Source organism: Physeter macrocephalus, chromosome 19, assembly GCF_002837175.3.
Source record: "Physeter macrocephalus isolate SW-GA chromosome 19, ASM283717v5, whole genome shotgun sequence".
NCBI classification, from domain to species: Eukaryota; Metazoa; Chordata; class Mammalia; order Artiodactyla; family Physeteridae; genus Physeter; species Physeter macrocephalus.
The window spans coordinates 72469539-72484434 of NC_041232.1; positions in this window are offsets into that span (position 1 = coordinate 72469539).

Below are 14896 nucleotides of genomic sequence, written 5' to 3' on the forward strand. Positions count from 1 at the left end.
GGGGAGCACCGAGACGCCGGAGAGCGCGGCCCGCGCTCACGGCAGCGCCGCCTGCTTGGAAGACCGAGAGCAGAGGCTGGAAGTCGGCCCCTCCCGGGTGCGGTCGTCCAACCCGAAGGGTCCTGACTCAAGGTCAAGCTCCGCGCGCGATGCGGGCCCCGGCCGCGCGCGCTAGAGGAGGGCGAGCGCTCGGCCCGCGGCCGCCTAGGTCCCGGCGGGAGTCGGAGTTTCAACTCCCGGTGGCTGGGTCTCCGGGCGCTGAAGGCTCCAAGCCGGGTCGCCCCGGCTCCTCCCCTCTCGCCCGGGACCCAGCCTCTTCCCTGGTCCCTCCCCCCGCAGCGGGGCGGGCCGTTCCCTCGCCCAGCCTCAGGGTCCTCGCCCGCCCACCCACCCAGGGCGGGGCCGGCACTCCGAACCTCCCACCTCCCACCTCTCGATCAGCTCCGAACCCTCCGGAGGCCGCGGGGGCATGTTTGACGGGCCCGGGCACCCGGGGCCGAGGGCCCGCTCCCCGCAGTCCTGCCTCAGTGGGGCCGACGCCCTGGGTCCCACCTCCCCCTCGGGCTTGCCTCCCTCCTTCGGCTCCTCTCCCTCCGTGCAGGCCCGCCTTCTGCCCCGAGGCTCGCTTCCTCCGCCGGGCTGAGCGCCAGGGGCGACCCTTGGAAAGACCGAGAGAAGGCTCCCTGGCTTTCTGGCTTTGGAAGTCAGTCCACGCTTCTTCCCAGTTTGAATTTTCCCCTCTTTCTTCCTCTTTTTTAGCCCCACCGGCAATCCTCTTTCGGCTCCTTAGTCCGAAGCCTCGGACTTCGGGTTTATTTTGTTTGTCTATATCTGATTTAACTACTCCTCCCTGTCCCCTCGGACTTGCGCGCCCGCAGGCCCCCTGACCCCGGCTCCCGCCCCCGGATACGGTGGGACCATCTGTGCCCGCAGACCCGGCGACTTCAAGGGTCCCACGGCCCAGCAGGAGGCTGGAAGGCGCCGAATCGGACGCGCTGCCGGGCTCAAGCCGGTGGGAGACCCGCTAGGGGTTGTCACCCTCGCAGACTATTTGTCCTGGGGGAACCCTCCCCACCAAACCATCTTCCAGGCCAAGGAGATGACCCAACCTCAGGCTGAGGGGGGAAGGACCTTCGTCAGGGTGCAAGGCCTCGTGCTTCTCTGGGGGCTACAGGCACAATCCGCTGGCAAAGGGGACCCCACGAGGCTTCCGAGGCCCAGAGTGACTCATAGGCCAAGTGGGAAGATGATTTGTGTGGGCGGATGGTTTTGTTTTGTTTTGTTTCGTTTTGTTTTTTCACATCCCCCCCGCGCCCGTGCTGTGAATAGCACTGTAAACCCCGGCTCTTCTCAAAGCTGATGCCAGACCCGAGGCAGCCCCTGCCCTCACTGAAATGTTGGCGGGAAATGGGAACCAAAATGCTTTCCTAATAAAATCTTCAGGACCCAGAGATTCTTTTTCTTTTGTTTCCTGGTTTTATTGAGATACTGCACTGTGTAAGTTTAAGGTGTGCTGCGTGATGATTGGACACATACACACATGAAAATGATGACCACAGTCAGTTTAGTTAACGTCCATCATCTCATAGAGATACAAAACAGATCTTTAAAATCTCCTTTGCAGAGGCCCTCTGATCTCCACGCAGGGGCGTCTCCCCTTCCCCCCACCCCTGCCTCTGCAACGTTGGTTGACTTCATTTTGTATTGAGACAAGCAGTTCATGAGTCCCTTCTGAGGGTCGGGCACTGATGTGGGCCTTGTCAACATCACAAAAGAAAGGAGAGGCTGGGGCCACAGGCCTTCAGGAGTTTAACGCCCAGCCTGAGAAACAAGACAAAGGAAGAAACCAAGGAAAAACCTGTATCTTAGGGTCCTTCACCTTTAAATTAACGTTAGAAGGACATTTAAAAGGACATGTAACTATGTTAAGGATCTTTAAATGGAAATGGTTAGTTCTCCGTGATGGGCACATGGGAGGGGTTCAGTACACCAATGTCTCTATTTTTAATAAAACTGTAAAAAGGTGTATTAAAACAGCAAACATGTGAGTTTACAGTCGGTAATATAGAGCTACTGATTCAAGTGGGATTATTTTTCAAGTAAAAGCTAAATTAATGAAAATCAATACACCCTACAGATTTTGCGTATCACTTTATGGTTTTCGGCACATTCTTCATGCCATCCTATCCTCACAACCCTGTGAGGTGAGCAGGACAAATATATTTGTCCCCATTTTACAGAAGAGAAAACTGACGCTCAAAGTGATACGGCTATTAAGTGGAAGGGACAGGACTGGAACTCAGACTGGCCAACTCCTTGTCCAATGCTCTCTGGCTGCCCCTCATTTGTAATTCTTACGGCAGAGTGTGATATTTTTGAACAGAATCAAAACACATCTTAGTCTGCAGTCCGTCTTTAATCCTTCCCGGAGCCTGGATCCTGCATGTAAGAGGCTGAGGAAGAGGCAGCTTAGTTTCCCAAAGAAATGCAGTCAGAGCTCGTAGACAGTGGCCTTTGGGTGCTGGTGTCCAGGACGACAGGACAAACCCTCTGGAGGTTCCCGCCCCAGTGCAGGGGAAGCCTGCCACTTGGCCTCTTTTCGCATTTTCTAGGCTGTCAAAGGCACTCTCCCCCCAAAACGATCTGGTGGCACCCCACAAGGCCCCACGAACCAGTTACAAAGACCAGGTGGTTGAGATGCTGCCACCTTGGTGACCAGAGGGCAGCCATAGGGATAATTAATTGGTATTTGTTGTTTCCCCTCTGAGTATACTTTTTATGTAAACTCCCCCGATATTAAATTGATCTCTATAATCACTGCTAAACAAAGATTGGCAGCATTTTCTTAAGCTCCTGCCCACACGCTAAGGGGCTTATGGCCTTGTTTTCCAAAGTTAATTCCCTCTGGAACTGCCCAGCTCTCCCTAATAGGTCCAGGTGAGGTTAGCTTTTATTTACTGTTTATTTCAGAGTCTCAGGAGAAAAGCAGCAAAGACTTCAACAGCCACTGGCGAGGGACCACGGGGGAAACAGGGCAAAGCAGGACAAGGGGAGGTTGGGACTTCTTTTGTACGTGACATAAAGAGCTAGTCCATACTATTGTGGGCACAGTGGAGGGTACTCCAAGCAATCAGCCGGGGGTCATTGTTAGGGGCTAATCTACGTGTGTATTTCCCAAGAACTCGATTAGGGAAGATGAATGGACTCGGCCATGTCCTTAATTCTTCTAGCCCAAAGCTGCATTTTTCCAGCAGTTACGGCCAGCTCACGCCCAACCCAGCTTCGGCAAAAGCAAGGAGCCTGGCTTCTGAACTCCACCTCTGCTTAATTCATTAATTCATTAGGTGGATCAGAGAAAACTCCCTCCTCACGGCTCCCAACACACAGGCTGAACTTTACGCAGCTAGAGCCCCTTTCAACTTGGCATGGTGTGGAGAAACATTTGCAGAAGTGGGGAGAATGGGAGTGGTTGAGGCTTGCAGGGATGTTTAAGAGGGGGAGGCTCAGCTTGATGTGTGGTAGACAATCTAGAATGACAACTGGATTGGGGAGATTTTGAGGAGAAAGGGGCTAGGGACTGGCTAGCACGAAGAAAACAAAGTCTAAACATAACCGGCAATCAAGGTAGCTCTCTTGGATGTATACAGGAGGTCCCTTTTCTAGAAGCATTCTAGGTGAACTGCTTCACCCACAGCACCCTTGAGAAAATGAGCATATATGGAGAGAATTTTCTGCACCCTGGGTGGGCAGGGGGCATACTCACAAGTGAGCTCATAGCATTTGAGTCTAGTAATTTCACCTTGAAGCAATGTTTTAGGTTTGGGCGAGAAGAGTGTCTATTGGAGGACTTATGGGTTATCACTGCATAAAGTGTATAAAACCAACTCGATGTCTGCATGGAGACTATCCTCTTAGTAGATGTATTTTAATCCTGGAATAACTCCATCTGTCTCATACCACACTGGAGGACCATCTCCTCCCACAAGCTGATACACGTTCATTTGGCCAAAGCAACTTAACTTTAGTTGTAGCCAAAGCAAAACTCAACTCATACAATCATTAAACACACACACACTGAAGTTCAACAAATTCAGCTGTCAAGAGTTGAACAAAATATATGTATATGTAATAACAGTTATTATTTATTGAATACTAACAATATGCCAGTGGGCACTCTTGCAAGTCCTTTACATAGATTACCTAATTAGTTCTCACAATAACCCTGTGAGGTAGACATGATTATTATCTCCACTTTACAGATAAGGAGTCTGAGACACAGAGAGGATAAGTCACTCACCTAAGGTTGTACAGCTGGTTTCAGGTGGAGCCAGGACTTGAACCCTGGTGTTTTTTCAGGAATATCCATCTAATCACTGCGTATATCACCTCTCAATACAGTGTGTGTATATACATATTCACAGTTGATTCTCCTGTGGCTATATGAGAGCTAGCAGATAAAGTAAAAAAATTCAGGAGTCAAAGGGTATAGGAATAATGTGGTTCAGAGTTTGAGGGAGGTGGGAGTGAAAAAGGTGTGATGGGCAGTCAATAATCTATTTGGTCAATTATAATGATGCCAGATATGCTTAAAAAATAAGTATACAGTTCAACTTCCCGAGGCTGCCTTATAAAGTTTAGGGAATTCTCTCTCTGTTCCCACATGGGTTTGACCTGGGAACAAAGATCACGCAAGCTGATCTGCAGTGAATAAAAATCCCATAACATAATTGTGGCTAAAATACATAAATCAGTGAAGAGATGGGCCTCACAGGCATCTCTGGCTGAATTGAGAGCTCTATTGGAAGGGCATATGGAAACAGACATTTCAGCTAATAACAAAAATGAAACGTAGGGCAGTTGGGAGTGGTTGTGTTTCCCGGCAGTAACGCCCTGTTTGCAAGGCTTCCTTTGTTTTTTTTTTTTTTTTACATCTTTATTGGAGTATAATCGCTTTACAGTGGTGTGTTAGTTTCTGCTTTATAACAAGGCTGCTTCCCACTAGCTATCTATCTTACGTTTGGTAGTGTATATATGTCCATGCCCCTCTCTCACTTTGTCACAGCCTACCCCTCCCCCTCCCCATATCCTCAAGTCCATTCTCTAGTAGGTCTGTGTCTTTATTCCCGTCTTACCCCTAGGTTCTTCATGACCATTTTTTTTTTCTCTTAGATTCCATATATATGTGTTAGCATATGGTATTTGTTTTTCTCTTTCTGACTTACTTCGCTCTGTATGACAGACTCTAGGGCAACCTAAGTGTCCATCAACAGATGAATGGATAAAGAAGACGTGGCACATTTATACAATGGAATATTACTCAGCCATAAAAAGAAACGAAATTGAGTTATTTGTAGTGAGGTGGATGGACCTAGAGTCCGCAAGTCTTCCTTTGGTGTAAGAACAGGGACCACAGCTCTCTGCAGACCAGCCAGTAATTAGCAAGATGTCTGTCCTCCTCTGACACGCCCCTTGTTGCCCAATTACAATATTTTGGGAACAACATCACTTAAAATTCGCCTCTGATTTAGTTTTCTGTTATTTCAGAGGACCATAGGCTTAAGAATTATAAGAGGAGGCTTGGTGGGGATCGTGTCTGCTCTTTCACTTCTAGCCTCCACTTTTCTGTTGTTGATGTGGAAATGTGGACCCAGAAAAGTTAAGTGATTTGCCCCAGATGAGGCAGGGCATCTGTGGCAGGGCTTGGGCTAGAGGCCAGTCTCCAGACTCCCAGACTCCAGCAGGCTGCTGTGGCTTTCCCACTGCTGCTCAGATCTCAGGATCCTTCCCTGGATGTCCCATGCTTGCACGCAGACCAAGCCTGTGCTTGAACCCTGAGGAATGTGCTTGTTGTACACACACAATGAAGTTACTCCTGTCACTACTCCCCAGTCATTTATCAACACAATTACCTTGGTCCTAAGCTTGCTTTTGCAGCTGATGCAGATTCAAGCAACCTCTGTGGAGGAGAAAAATTCCCTTGGCAATAGATTTGCAGGGCGTTTGGGCAAACAGCTGATATTTCTACCCGCTGGTGTGCCGGAATCAGCTCTTCCTGGCTTGCGAGAGCCAACAGTTGGCATCTCTTCCCAGCTCTGAGTTCACGTTAGTAGCTTGAAATCAGCCATAGTGGGAGTATTTTTACCACTGAAATTAGCAAGCGCTAAAAATCAGGACATTCTCCCCCCTCCCCAACCCCCACTAATGTTTTAAAAATATTTACTAGCGTATCAATATTCCTACTCCATTAAGGAGTGAAGAAATCAGAAAGTATCATTACTATTAAAACTAAAATATGATCTCTTGGGCAAGAGATGTCCAAAAAATGGGACATTTACATCATTATCTCAGAATATGTAAATAAGGGGAAATTTGGATTTCTGCCAAAGAAATGGCCTTTTTTGAGTTGTTGGAAGCAAAGCTATATTAAGATAATTCCTCTTTACTTGTTTTCTAATTAAACTAATTGAATTCGGAGTGACTAGGGGAAGTACAAGAGACATTTATCTCCAGGGGATGATGGTCTTGAAGGCCACCAATCCTCTTAGAGTGCTAAGACGGCAAATCTGAGAATGCCCATTTTGCAGCAGCATTGACCCATCTCCCACCCAGAGTTTGGCCATCTCCAGGATTCTCCTCTCCTCCTCTTTTTGAAAGGACAGTTACCAGGGAGCCAATTCTCATTTTATCTTCACAGCACCCTGTAAGGTCAATATTATTACAATGCTTTCTTCCCCTGTACCGCCCATAATCCATAAGCCCTTTTAGCTCTGTAGCCTTAACCTCTTCCCCACTTTTCACATGGCCTCCTTGAATACTTCTGACCAACTCTCCTATCTGCTCCAACTTGCTCACTGAGCTGTAGCCACATTGGCCTTTTTTCTCTTCTTGAAATCACCCAAGCCCCTTGCTGCCTCAGGACTTTTGCACTGACTATTCTCACTGCTTGCAAAACCCTCTCCCAAAAGTTCACATGATCCTTCTTGTCATTTTATTTGTCTCATAGCACCTCTCCAAAACTATCTTACTTATTATTTGTTTATTTGTTCGTTACCTGTCTCCCCTCATTAGAATCTAAGCTGCATGAGAACGGGGACATTGTTTTTAGATCCCTAGCATCTAGAACATATGTGGCGCACGGTGGTGGTTGATTTAATGAATAACCGCAAGGAACTCTATTTCACAGATGAGGAACCAGGTCAAGTAAGTTGTCTCATTTCACGCGGCTATTAATTAGCATGAGTATACATTTTGTTTTCACATTCTTTTAATCAGTCCTCTGGAGTTTTTCTAAAATATTATTTCCCAGATGTTTGGAAATGTCAAACTGCTTTGCTTTCCTTCCCAAATAGTCCACAGAAATCATTTGATCGCTTTCAAAAGTCAGTTCAGTCCACTCCAGTCTTGTTAGCATCAGCTCTGACCGGGGTGGCCTCCAAGGCCTTTGATGTGAGTGTTCATCACATGAGGAGACAGGGCTCTACGCAGTGCCTCTGCCCTCTGCTGAGAGCCCCCGCCACCCCGCTTCTCTCTGGCCGGGGTGCACCATCGTAGGGAATGCCATTCTTTTTCCAGAGTGGCCCCTGTATCTTTACTGCAGACTATTAACTTTTACAGTTGACTGCAACTTTACGGACATTTGTTTGTCAATTTTTGTTGTACTTTCTCCTTTGACCCCTTAAGCCCTAAAAATGCTGATCTTATATGTCCTGACCAATCTAATTAGCCCCTTTTAACCACCAGATGCTTTCAATAGGGTTTTCAAGATGCTCCCCAGAAGTTATCTTTATTCAAATGTCAGGAGCTGACCCACACTTACTGCAGGGTGTATGCCTTGTAAGTTAAAGGAATGAGCTTTAAAGAAACACAACTTGGAAATCTTTTAAGGTTTCTGAAATGACCTAAGAAAACAAGCAAGCATCACTGTGTACACTTGTGTTATCCTTCTATAGCTCAAGGACTTAGACCCCATCTAAGAATGATGTCTTCAGTTTATAGATGAAATTGTGACAATATAGAGTTTTCTAAGGATAGCAACACTTTAGAGTAGAGTAAAGAGGCTAAACTTGGGTCCAAGTGCATTTGTTATACTTATATTTCTACTTTTGGTTAGGTTTGAAAATTTTCCATAATAAAAGATTTTTGAAGAGGCAAAACAAATTTCAAGATTTCTGAATCTGAATTTAATTTCAGATTAAATTTTATTACCTCCTCCAAACCATTTTTGTGGCTCCCCAAACTGCCATTTCTAACGTAGACAAAAATGTAAGGAAGATCCAGCAATTCCACTTCTGGGGGAAATTCCACCCAATTTCACTGAAAAAAAATGAAAGCAGGGACTAAAATAGATATTTATGTTCATAGTAGCATTATTCACAATAGCCAACATGTGGAATCAAGCCAGTGTCCATCAATGGATGAATGGATAAGCAAAATGTGGTATCTACATACAACAGAATATTATTCAGCCATAAAAGGAAGGAAATTCTGACACATGCTTGAGGCCATTATGCTAAGTGAAATAAACCAGTCCGGAGGAGATGGAGGAGGGGGAGGAGGAGGAAGGGGAAACAGAAAGACTGCAGTAGCCACATTCTGCATTTATCGTTGCACTGGATCTGAAAGTCCACACAAAACACGACTTTTGACGTGAACACCTAGAAGCGCTAGTCTTTTAAATCCCTAAGAGGACAAGAAGACATGATTTTTCCTTCCAGAATTCCTGTGGTTAGACAGTGAGTATATTTATTTCATTTTAACATATATATATAATGTGTATCCATTCTTTCATCCATTTATTCATCAAATGTAACTTGACTACCTATTATGTAGCAGACATATTCTACTCAGATTCTACTCAGGACCCTTCATCTACCTCTTAGAACCCTTTCTTTTTTTTTTTTTTTTTTTAATATTTATTGGAGTATCATTGATTTACCATGTTGTGTTAATTTCTGTATAGCAAAGTGAATCAGTTATACATATACATATATCCACTCTTTTTTAGATTCTTTTCCCATATAGGTACTACAGAGTATTGAGTAGCACATTCCCTGTGCTCTACAGTAGGTTCTTATTAGTTATCTATTTTATATACAGTAGTGTGTATATGTCACTCGCAATCCCCCAGTTTATCCCTCCCCTACCTTCCCCCCCTCCACCGGTAACCATAAGTTTGTTTTCTACATCTGTGATTCTATTTCTGTTTTGTAAATAAGTTCATTTGTATCATTTTTTTAGATTCTACATATAAGCGACATCATATGATATTTGTCTTCCTCTGACTTACTTCACTTAGTATGATCATCTCTAGGTCCATCCATGTTGCTGCAAGTGGCATTATTTCATTCTTTTTCTATGGCTGAGTAATATTCCATTGTATATAAGTACCACGTCTTCTTTATCCATTCACGTGTCAATGGACATTTAGGTTGCTTCCATGTCTTGGCTATTGTAAATAGTGCTGCTATGAACATTGGGGTGAATTAACTTTTATATTTTAATTGCATTAAGAGATATGAAATTCTTGTAGAAACTTTCATTTTTTTGGGGAGCGATATTTACACATTGTTCAATGCTTTGAACTCTTTTTTTTTTTTTTTTTTTTGCGGTACGCGGGCCTCTCACTGTTGTGGGCCCTCCCGTTGCGGAGCGCAGGCCCCGGACGCGCAGGCTCAGCGGCCGTGGCTCACGGGCCCAGCCGCTCCGCGGCACGTGGGATCTTCCCGGACCGGGGCACGAAACCGTGTCCCCTGCATCGGCAGGCGGACTCTCAACCACTGCGCCACCAGGGAAGCCCCCAATGCTTTGAACGCTTAAATGAAAGTCCTACATATGAACACAAGAGTATGAAACAAATATCTGTCCTTTATTTGAATACTTAGGCAGAGAAGAAAGTGAAAACTTAAAATGCATGAAGAATCCCAAATTTTTTTTTTGGTTTAATTTTTTTCATTGAGTGTATTTTATTTATTTATTTATTTTTTTATTGGCATATAGTTGCTTTACAATGTTGTGTTAGTTTCTGCTGTACAGCAAAATGAATCAGCTATATGTATACATATATCCCTTCTGTTTTGGATTTCCTTCCCATTTAGGTCACCACAGAGCATTGAGTAGAGTTTCCTGTGCTATACAGCTGGTTCTCATTAGTTATCTATTTTACACATAGTAGTGTGTATATGTCAATCCCAATCTCCCAATCCATCCCACCCCCCCACTTCCCCCCTTGGTATCCATACGTTTGTTCTCTATGTCTGTGTCTCTATTTCTGCCTTGCAAGTAAGTTCATCTATACCATTTTTCTAAATTCCATATATATGTGTTAATATACGATATTTGTTTTTGTCTTTCTGACTTACTTCACTCTGTATGACAATCCCTAGGTCCATCCACCTCCTACAAATAACTCAATTTCGTTCCTTTTTATAGCTGAGTAGTATTCCATTGTATATATGTACCACATCTTCTTTATCCATTTCTCTGCTGATGGACATTTAGGTTGCTTCCATGTCCTGGCTATTGTATATAGTGTTGCAGTGAACATTGGGGTACATGTCTCTTTTCAAATTATGGTTTTCTCAGGGTATATGCCCAGGAGTGGGATTTCTGGGTCGTATGGTAGTTCTGTTTTTAGTGTTTTAAGGAACCTCCATACTGTTCTCCACAGTGGCTGGATCAATTTACATTACAACTTTGTTTCACTCATTTGTTTCAGCCTTTCTTCCCATCATACATTTTTCAGTAGAGCTACTAAAGTAGAGAAGTTTATTCATTCTGCCCCCAAAATTTAATTATAAAATATGAAACATATATTTAGAAAATTTAAAAACATACAATAAAGTTGAAGGGATTTGTAAACACCCTGTATCCACCACCTAGATTTTAAAATTAATATTTTGCTATATTATTCTATTATATCTATTCATCTACCCATCCCTCGATCTACCCATCAATCTCTTGTTTTTTGTTGGTTTGTTTGTTTTGTATTTCTTAAAGTAAGTTGCAGGTTTCAGTGCATTTCAGCCCCAAATACACAAATGCAAGCATGTCACTGGCTAGAGTTCAATAGTTTGTTTTTTTAAAAAACGTTTTTTAAATATTTATATATTTTTATTTTAAAATTTATTTTATTTTTGTCTATGTTGGGTCTTTGTTGCTGCACGCGGGCTTTCTCAAGTTGCGCAAGTGGGGGCTACTGTTTGTTGTGGAGCACAGGATCTAGGCACACAGGCTTCAGTAGTTGTGGCTCATGGGCTCTAGAGAGCAGGCTCAGTAGTTGTGGCGCATGGGCTTAGTTGCTCCGATGTCACTGGCTAGAGTTCAATAGTTTGTTTTTTTAAAAAACGTTTTTTAAATATTTATATATTTTTATTTTAAAATTTATTTTATTTTTGTCTATGTTGGGTCTTTGTTGCTGCACGCGGGCTTTCTCAAGTTGCGCAAGTGGGGGCTACTGTTTGTTGTGGAGCACAGGATCTAGGCACACAGGCTTCAGTAGTTGTGGCTCATGGGCTCTAGAGAGCAGGCTCAGTAGTTGTGGCGCACGGGCTTAGTTGCTCCGCGGCATGTGGGCTCTTCCTGGACCGGGGCTCGAACCCGTGTCCCCTGCATTGGCAGGCGGATTCTTAACCACTGTGCCACCAGGGAAGTCCCTGTTTGTTCATTTTTAATCTTACTCCTCTCCCTGTCTCTGACGGTTCCATTTGTAAGCGGTGATTTGGCAGATTTCTAGCATCAGGAGCGAAAACTGAAGTGCTTGTATAACTCACAAACTGGATTAGTTGCCCTCTGAATGGCTGAGCTCACTATGTCAATATTCTTTCCAAAGAAGACCTCCTGTTTCATTATGCTGTAAGAGTGCATATCTAATTGAGGACTAGACTAACTCCTGGCAAACTGGAAAGTCCGTTTAATTTGTCTTCTTGGAATTTGTTCTTCCGTACCTCTCCCCAGAGCCACTGTGGTTCCTTCCACCCAGCTAGAAATGCTACCTGACCTCCAGATTTTCTCTCCGCAGGCAACCCTCTGTGTTCCTGGCTCGTCTCCCTTCTAGTACCTAGCAAAACTCTGTCCCCTCACCACCCCTGGGGCCTGTTGTCTCTTTGCTCAGCTGGAGTTAGTAAAGGGACAGAAACCTAGTTCTGTGAGGGTGACTGTTGCCAATCTGCTCTCTTTCACAAGATAAATCTGCATTGGATATTGACCAGCCCTGAAACCATAGCATGAATCATAGAATGTAAAGTAACCCAGCCCCTTCATTTTTACTATTGAGAAAATGAATTTCCATAGACGATCAATGACTTGTTCAAGGTCACGCCCTAGCAGAATTTGTGCTAGAATCCCAATTCCTGACTACCAGTTGGCTCAAAGGAATGGCTGCAAAAGCAACAAGTCCGGTGGCAAGGTGTGGAGAGTGATAGCATCAGAGTCTTCTGCAAGGTTGGCTTCACTAGTGGACAGTGACAGTCAGAGCAGGATTACCTGGTGGGTTAACAGTGTCGATACTGTGTGATGAGAATTGAGAAAAGAACTGAGGATGTCGTCACTGGAAAAGAGGAAACTGAGTGAGAACTGAGGCGTAGCTGTGGGGCGCCATACAACAGAATCATGACCAAGGGGCCGAAGAAGCAGCCAATTTCAGCTTAAGACAAGGAAGGATTTTCTAACAATTAAAGGTGTCCACAGAGGGAAGGGGTGGTGGCCGAGTTCCCTTGGAGCAGCAGACGGTGAATTCTGTACCACTGGGAGCTTTCAGATAAGCCTCAACTAGGCTGTTGTAGAAGAGGCCCCTTTACTGGGTGGGAGTTTAGAATAGATTCCCTCCTGGTCCTTTACAGTTGTTGGAGTCTATGTTTTGTATCCATCCCATGGCATAGACACATCTACCCTTTAGAGGGAAAAAGGCCTTCTGAATGCCCTAATACAGGCCCTTCCCTGCCCCGCCCCCATACACCTGTGACACTGTATCGATGAGGTGGTGGTGTCTGGTGTGCTGTGGTGTGGTGTGATACTCCATGGTGTGGGGCTGTGTGGTGTAAAGTGGTGTGGTGTGTTGTCATATAATAGGAATCAGATAACCATGGCCAGAGTCTTCTAGCCGTTATACAGCCCCACTGGGGCAGGGACCAAATGGTATTGGAGCAATTTGGGTTGTCAAGATGAAGTGCCAATTTAGTGATTTTTCTGAGCAGCATTGGCTACATCTTTGACAAGAAAGCAAGCCTTCTACGTCATCCTGCAACTGGTCTGGGAATAATAGGGCAGCCACAGTATTTTATGTCACAACAAAGTATACAGAGTAGGGTCACGTGCATCTCCCATTCATCCACGTCGTCAATTATAGGGCAGAGTCAGGTATTGAACTGAAAATAAATCTTATCTATTATTTATAGTTTTAAAATTGTGAGTGTTTTAAATGTCCGCACTCTGGGGATGCTGAAGGTGGCGGAGGCTGTGTGTCTGGGGGAGGGGCAGGGGGCATATGGGAAACCTCTGTACCTTCCTCTCAATTTTGCTGTGAACTTTAAACTGCTCTAAAAAATTGTCTTAAAAAAATTGTGAATGTTTTAAAGTTTCTGGTATATAACAAATCACAACTCACGTGCCCGTTCTGATAAAAGATGAGCACGCTTTTAAAATATGTTCATGGTATCTGGGGTTCATGGATAGCTATGGTCTGAATTTGTGTCCCCCCCAAATTCCCATGTTGAGTCCTAACCCCCAAGGAGAAGGTATTAGGATGTAGGGCCTTTGGAAGGCGCTTAGGTCACGAGGGTAGAGAACCTTATGAATGAGATTAGCGTTCTTATAAAAGAGACCCGCCCCCCCATCCAAAGCTCCCCTGCCCCTTCCACCATGTAAGGATAAAATGAGAATTCTACTACCCAGTAGTGGGCCTTCACCCAACCATGCTGGCATGCTGATCTCAGCCTTCCAACCTCAAGAACTGTGAGAAATAATGTTCGTCATTTATAAGCCACCCAGTCTATTGGTATTTTATTGCAATGGACTAAGTGGGCTCGAGGGCTAATTATCCCTAAACACTGTACCAGTATTCTCCCAGGAACTTCTGAGAGGGGCTACACTGTGCCCAAGACCATGGATTCTGGACCCCGAATAATCTGCTTTATTTACATATTTTCACAACATGAAACTTTTTCTTGTACAACACATTCAGGAACTCTGGGTAGAGAACAGATTAGCCCCTAACTTTTTGGTCTTAGTTCCTTTTTCCTCTGATAGAGCAGTTCTTCCTGATAAAATTGGTCTTTGAGAATTATTTATCCTGTGAAGGTTCATTGAGAAAACAGTATTTTGTTTGGGTTGGGTTGGCTTTGGTTAAACAGCTCTAAGTGCCTCAGAGGTAAAAGTTCTAACTCTTCTGGGTAATTTCCTTTGAAAGAGAGCAAATGTTAGGCAAAAGAAATCCATGTATACAGTCGTGCCTGGGTATCTGCCAGGGATTGGTTCCAGGACCTGCCGTGTATACAAAATCCAAGGATGCTAAGTCCCTTACATAAAATGGCATAGTACAGTCGGCTTCCATATCCCTGGGTTCCGCATCCACGGGTTCCGCCTCTGTGGATACAGAGGGTTGAGCGTATCCTGGAAGACTGCAGCACAGAATGACAATAGCATGGTTTATTGGAATCCAGTCTGAAGGGGTGGGATGGGGAGGGACAGGAAAGAAAAAGAAGGAGAAGAGGAGCAAGAAGGGGAGAAGAGGATGAGAGAGAAAAGGCGAAGAGAGAGAGATAAAGACACACACACACACACAGAGATGGGTTTAACATCTCAATGCTATTTGTCCACCCTTTTGGTCCCCATGCTATCACCAAGTTCAAGGGGAGATGAATCTGGATACAGAAACAGCGGTAGCCTTTCCCGTTGCCCCCTT